Raw genomic sequence first — 7295 nt, 5'->3', positions numbered from 1 at the left:
GCTTGTTAGATCACCTGGGAGTGTGGCTTTCTCTGTGTGTTGTGGGACTGGCTGCAGAGCTTGTGCCCTAGGTCTGCTCAGAACACTAACCCAGACCGACCGGAAGGAACCGGAGTCACTGGGCTGGCAGAGTTCCTGTGTGCCTGGTCAAGCTGGTCCCAGTTACTCCCAGTGTTGGGACAGATATTTGTTCCTGCTTACTTATGATACTGGGTGTGTCAGAGCACCTGGGAATGGAGCTGCCTCTGGGTGTTGTGGGACTGAATTAATTAAATTTTTAAAAAAGTATATTATTAATCTCTATGAGTTTGTATATTTTCTGTAATATCTCTTACTGTAGATTTCCACTTTTATTTCCATTGTATATCAGCAATTATTTTGTTCCATGGAATGTTGGAAAGAATGTATATTCTTCTGAGTATATATCAAATGTTCCACATATACTACACATTGAGCCTGTTTGGTCTGTGATGTCATTTAAATTAGATATTTTCTTATTTTTCACAGAATGAGTTGGTGATACAAGGGCATTGAAGGTGCCCACTGTTATTGAATTGGGGTTCGTCTGTGTCATTATTAAATAGTGGTTAGCTTTTGAAATTGAATGCACCTATATATTTGATACATGCATGTCTGTTGGCCTGTGGTGTCTGTTTCTGCCGATGCTGGGTCTCTCTGCAGCTGATGCCTGGGACTGGGCAATGTGTTAGTTAAAAGGAGGCAATCCATAGTTGTGAGATATTTTATTATAGGAAAGAGAAAATAGGCCAGTCATGACCATGGAGAGAGCGAGAGAGAAGGGAGAAGGAGAGGAGAGAAGAGGAAGAGAGAGGGCAAGAAAAGAAGAGGGCAAGAGAATAAGAGGGCAAAAGAGCAAGAAAACAGGAGAGAAAGCAGGAGAGAACAAAGAGCAAGAGAGGAAGAAGGCAGGAGGGGACAAAGAGCAAGAGAGGAAGAAGGCAGGAGGGGACAAAGAACAAGAGAGGAAGAAGGCAAGAGAGAGAACAAAGAGTAAGGGAGAGAGGAGGAGGCAAACCGCCCTTTATATATTGTGAGGCAGAGCTATCTGTCTCTGGGGCATTCCTGGCTGTGGTCAGTTGCTGGGGGTAGGGTCCAGCTGGAATGCTTGTCTATGTGACAGAGCACACATCTCCTGCTGGGGGCTGTGAGAGGTTGTGACTGAAGCAGGAGCCAGGGACCCAGGAGTCATGGCTGAACTCTTTCCATCCCTTGCAGGCAGAAATTGCCCACTGGGGCTTCAGAGTTCCAGGCCTATTATTTGACTGGGCCCAGATTGCCTGAACAGACCATTGCTCCACACATATCTAGGACTGTAATGTCTTTTTTTTGCTGTATTGTTTCTTTAATCAGTATGGAACGAGTTTTATCTTTCTAAAACCTTAGTTTGAAGCCTGATTTGCTCAGATGTTAGAACAGCAATACTTTCTTGCTTCTTAGTTCAATGTACTTGGAATATTCTTTTCACTTTGTGCTTGCATCTTCAATGGTGAAGTACCTTTCTTCGAGGCATCAATTTTGGATACTGATTGCTTTTTTTAAATAATTCAATCTGAATTTTAATTCAGGGAATTGAGATTATTATTTAGTTATTATTGGAAGATATTATTAATTCTTGTTATTTTATAATATTCAGTAATTTCTGGTTCCTTTCATGTTCCACAACTCTTCTAGTATGGTTTACTTTTTCCTGTTCCTCCTTGGATAAGTTTGTCTTTCTCTCCAATCTATTACAGCTGGCTCTATAGCAATTTGTCATTCTCTTCAATCTAAGGGTTCCTTTGGTGTCTCTGCACAGCTGGCTTGGTAGTCATGAATCCTTTTATTGTCTTTTTATTGTGGAAAATGTGTCTTCTCCTTCAATTATGAGAGATGTTTTACTACATAAACAAAGGGAGTATTTTCCTTCAGTGTTTGCAATACTTCATTTAAGACCTCCTGGCTTTAGGCTTCTGTTGAGAACTATGCTATTATTCTGATGAGCCTGTCTTTATATGTGATGTACTGTTTTCTCTCTGGTAATTTCCAGTATACTTTCTTTGTTCTGTATGTTTAGTGTTTTGATTGTAATATGTCATCAAGAGGTTCTTTTCTCTTTCCACTTGGTATTCTAAATGCATTCTATGCCAACCTGAATATCTCCCTAGATTTAGCAATTTTTTTTTGCTATGGTTTTCTTCCCATGATCATAGAGTCAATATTTTTATGGTATTTCATGGATCTTTAGTATTCTATTTGTACTTTATTAATTCATTTTCCCACAAACCTTATATTCTGTTCTACTCATAATTTATTCTTTAGAAAGGTTTTCCCTGTTTGACTTATTGAAACTTTCATTTACAGTAATTTGTTTTTTCCCTAAGTACTTGTATTTGTTTATTGAATTCAAATTTCATGTATTATAATATACTGTTTGACTTTCTTATTTCATTTGACCATTTATGTTCTCTTAGAATTCATTTAGAAACTTGTTTTTGTCATGCTCTATTTCCTTGAGAATACTAATAATGATTCTTTTGAATTCTTTGGGATTTCATTTAGTTGAATGCCATTAGAGGACATTGTTGTAAATCTAATAATTTTTTGAAGAACCTTGTTGCTTTTGTTTTTTTGTTTTGTTTTGTTTTTTGTTTTTTGGTTTTTTTTCTTTCTGGGTTGGCATCATGGTCTTGGAGATCTGGGGTTAAGCCACTGGCTGATTCTATTTTTAAATCATACCTATTTATTTGAACATAGTTTATAATGTCCAACGGGGGTTATGTTAGAGTAGTGTTGATGTGTATGATATTTTCTCTGCTGAATTTAAGGGTACTAGGCCTAGTTACCAGTAGTTGACCAGGAACAGAATACTGGAAATATTGTCAATATTAGTGGCACATTATGAAAATAAAATAATTATTGAGTAAAATACTAACACCATAAACCTCAATCATCTTAGGAAGTAGAGAAACACTGGTGGTACCTTTTGCACTAACTCATAAATGGAAGTTGGGGAGGGGAAACAGTGGTTAAAAAAAACTAATGGTTGATATTGAATCAATAGAATAAAAACGGGGAAGGAAAAAGTGAATAACATTATAGGCAATGATTCACTAATATTAAGGGGAAACATTAAGGACAAAGACAGGAAGATGTTTCAGTTTTGGCCAAAGATAAAATAAAAAGAGAAGGGCAAAGAAATACAATGAGAACACTTGAAAAAAACCTCTAGCTCTCATGATACTGAAGTATAGAGAAAAGCCAGGACAGCCTTTGCACGCTCGGTTCTGATTTTGTTTGTTTGTTTTGTTGTTAGTTTTTGAAAACCTATAAAAAGAAGATGTAAAATGAAAAGAGGGAGAAATGAAAAGATATAGGTTAAGATCAGAAGGGAACAGGGTTGACTTGTTGATACTAGATATTAAACAGAGAAGGAATCAGTGTTAAGAGGAGAGAGAGAGGTGGGTTATAGAATCTGAACACAGACTGCAGGCTTTGTTTGCTAGTTCCTGTCTCAACTCTCTTAACATTCCTTCCAGTGAAAGCTAGGACTGAAAGTCACATAAGTTTGAGATAGAAATAACTATTTTATATCTTGCCTCAATCATATTATCTTCATGATAGGCACAACTAAAGATTGATTATTGTATTAAAGAAACATTCATTTGGTCCCCTTGATTAAAGGTATAAATGTAATTATTGGGCATCCTGCAGACATATGTAAAAACTCCATATTATTATAATAATGAATGAATCTGACAAAGTGTTTTCTGTTTGACTGAGGCTGCTGTCTACAACTCTCAGTATGAAATAATTTTCCCATTTTAGGTACATACTTTTGATGTTTTGACAAATGAGAGAGAGAGAGAGAGAGAGAGAGAGAGAGAGAGAGAGAGAGAGAGAGAGAGAGATTATCACCCTGTAATTGAGGCTTGACAACAGCTTATGTATTTAATACTAATGCAACAATTGATCAAGGGATCTGACCTCGTAATGTTCAAGTAGAATTTATAAGTCACTAGAATTTCAAAATATGAAGAATAGAATCATTAGAGTTCTCTATTGATTAATTTACTCTGTCATTAGTATCTATTCATTTTTTAAAACATTTATTTTTATTTAATTGTGTATGAAGTAGGATAGTTCTTGACTCTAATGATTAGTTGAAATATATTACAATTTATTGAGAAATTTTGGTCATTTATTGACATATTTTTTTGTATTTTTCTTTCTTCTTTTTATAGAAAATTATTTTCTTTATGTAGTCTATTTTGATCATGGGGTTCCCTCCCTCATCTCCTCAGATCCTTCCATTTCTCCACCCACCCATGCAACTTCATGTCTTCTTTCTCTCTCTTTAAGAAACAAACAGGCAAAATAAGAACAAACAAACAAATAAGAAAACAAAACCCAAACACAGATTAGAACAAAACAAACAAGCACAAGAAATTCAGAACATTTCATGTTTTTTGAAAGGATTGCTTAGTAGAGTGTGCCCTGAGCCTTGTAAAGAGACATGTCACACCTGCACTGTGGTGGTTATCAGTTATCAGTCTGCTCAGTCTTGCCTTAGTCTCTGGCTGGCTGTGCACAGGGCAGATGCCTCTCTGCTGTGACACCAGGTCCTAGTGCATTGCTGAGTCTCTCTCTGTCACTCATTTCACCGACTGATGGGAGACAGGAAAATTCTGAGGGCACAGGTGTGGACACTTGCTCTTTGTACATTCAGAAGCCCCAACTACAACTCTGCCTTTTATCCCACTTAAAATGACTAGGAGGAGTAAGAAAACAAATAGCAACAGTCACTGTGAAGCTGTGAGGAAATGGGATCCTACACCCTGTTGGTGGAAATGTAAACTAGGCTAACCACTTGGAAACAGAAATTAAGCACAGAACTGCTGTATGATCCAGCAATAATCCAGGGCATATGCCTCAGGACTTGGTGTCTGACAAGAGATACCTGAGCATCTCTGTTTATTGACTCTCTTTTCAGAAAGGCTAAGACATGGGATCAGTCTAGATATCCATCAACCAGTGAGTGGATAAAGAAACTGTGGTACATTTAACCATGGATTTTAATTCAGCTGTTAAGAAAAGTGAACTAACCCTCAAGAGATTGGAGGCCTCAGGAAGTTTAGAGGTCAGGTGGGGTGGGGCATGGGGACATCCACATGGAGACAGGGGATTGGGGAGGAGGTATGGGATGTGGAGCAGTTGGAGGATGGAGAGGGAGGAGGAATAAAATATGGAGTGTAAAAAATAAATAAAGAAGTAAATTTTTTAAAAAGGGAAAATTTCAGAAAATGGATGAGCTTAGGAAAGATTATGTTTAGGTGAGGCGATCCAGTCTAAGACAAAAAAATTGCATGTTCCTTCTCATATATGTATCCTAACTTCTAATATAAGTATGTGGGTATGTAAGTATGTATGTGTGTATATCTGTGTGTTTGTATAGATATGTGTGCATACATATGTAAGTATATGTACGCAAATGTGTATACATATATGTATGTATCTATATATATGTGCATATGTGTATGTAAGTATGTGTATATGTATGATGTAAATAAAGGGTTTTGAGATAGGCATAGACAATGAAACTAGAGACGATCACAGAGGGAACACAAAGTACTGAGGAAGGGAATGGTAGTGGCAAAAGGTCACACAGGACATGAAAATGAAAAGGAGGCTCCTGAAGGTAGGAAGATGCTGGGGAGGGAGGTGGAATGAGGGAAGACAAAACAAAACAAAACAAAATGATGCTTGAAAAATGTTGCAATGAAACCTACTTCTTTAAGTTAATAAAGAAAATTTAAAGCCATGTTGTTAGCTGCTATTTGAAGGGCATTAATCCATGAACTAATTATCCTCTTACTATAGAGGAAAAAATAAAAGAACAAAAGAAGAAAATCATTTCAGAGTTTATCATGAATTGCCCTTCTTTTGAAAAGATGGTTAGAAGAGATTGAATGAAGCATGGCTGATTAAACACATCTGTGTCATGGCTAATTTTTTTGAATCTTCCACGTGGATTAAGGTCAAACAGGTGCAGTGGAAGCCTCTGGTGCTGCTGTCATGCCGTTCCCGTTTAGCAAGTCTCACAAATCTCCAGCAGATATTGTGAAGAACTTGAAGGAGAGCATGGCTGTTCTGGAAAAGCAGGGCATTTCTGACAAAAAGGTAGAAAAGGCTACAGAAGAAGTTTCCAAAAATTTGGTCGCCATGAAAGAAATTCTGTACGACACAAATGAGAAGGAGCCTCAGACAGAGGCAGTAGCTCAGCTGGCCCAGGAGCTGTACAATAGCCGGCTTCTTAGCACCCTGGTGGCTGACTTACAGCTCATTGACTTTGAGGGCAAAAAAGACATGGCTCAAATTTTCAACAATATTCTCAGAAGACAAATTGGTACAAGAACTCCTACTGTTGAATACATCTGCACCCAACAGAATATTTTGTTCATGTTATTGAAAGGGTATGAATCTCCAGAAATAGCTCTTAATTGTGGAATAATGTTAAGAGAATGCATCAGACATGAACCGCTTGCAAAAATCATTTTGTGGTCGGAACAGTTTTATGACTTCTTCAGATATGTTGAAATGTTGACATTTGATATAGCTTCAGATGCATTTGCCACATTCAAGGATTTACTTACAAGACATAAATTGCTCAGTGCAGAATTTTTGGAACAACATTATGATAGATTTTTTTCAGTGACTATGAAAAGCTACTTCATTCAGAAAACTATGTGACAAAGAGATAGTCACTGAAGCTTCTGGGTGAGCTGCTGTTGGACAGACACAACTTCACTATTATGACAATTCTCAGTAAGCCTGAGAACCTCAAGCTAATGATGAACCTCCTCCGAGACAAGAGCCGAAACACCCAGTTTGAGACCTTTCATGTGTTCAAGGTGTTTGTGGCCAACCCCAACAAGACACAGCCCATCCTGGACATCCTCCTCAAGAACCAGACCAAACTCATCAAGTTCCTCAGCAAGTTTCAGAACAGCAGGACCGAGGATGAGCGTTTCAATGATGAGAAGACCTATTTAGTCAAGCAGATCAGGGATTTGAAGAGAGCCGCCCAGCTGGAAGCCCAGTTCCCAGTAAACCGCGTCCCATCCACACTCAGCGATCAGTGCTTGCTGTCAGCTCCTCAGCGTCAGGCACTGCATCGATTCATGGGGAGCATTACTGCTAATCTGCTGTTAAGTGAACGGTTTTCATTTCACCTTTTTGTTTTTCAGTCCAGGTTGGAGAACGTAGCTGCTGCTGCTTGCACATTAGAGCGCACGTGG

The 7295-nt window shown here is 38.0% G+C and overlaps 1 protein-coding gene and 1 pseudogene across 7 annotated transcripts in view; both read left to right on the top strand.

Annotated features, from left to right (window-relative positions):
* Pde1c (phosphodiesterase 1C) overlaps positions 1 to 7295 on the top strand; it is a 454206-nt gene that overhangs the window by 327619 nt on the left and 119292 nt on the right. The gene's annotated exons all lie outside the window — the stretch shown is intronic.
* Positions 6051 to 7295, top strand: part of LOC116098448 — a 4270-nt pseudogene continuing 3025 nt past the window's right edge.

The sequence above is a fragment of the Mastomys coucha genome, unplaced genomic scaffold, assembly GCF_008632895.1.
Source record: "Mastomys coucha isolate ucsf_1 unplaced genomic scaffold, UCSF_Mcou_1 pScaffold20, whole genome shotgun sequence".
Classification (NCBI taxonomy): Eukaryota; Metazoa; Chordata; class Mammalia; order Rodentia; family Muridae; genus Mastomys; species Mastomys coucha.
The sequence above is the reverse complement of the archived record's forward strand: the minus strand, read 5'-3'. Positions and strand labels throughout refer to the sequence as shown.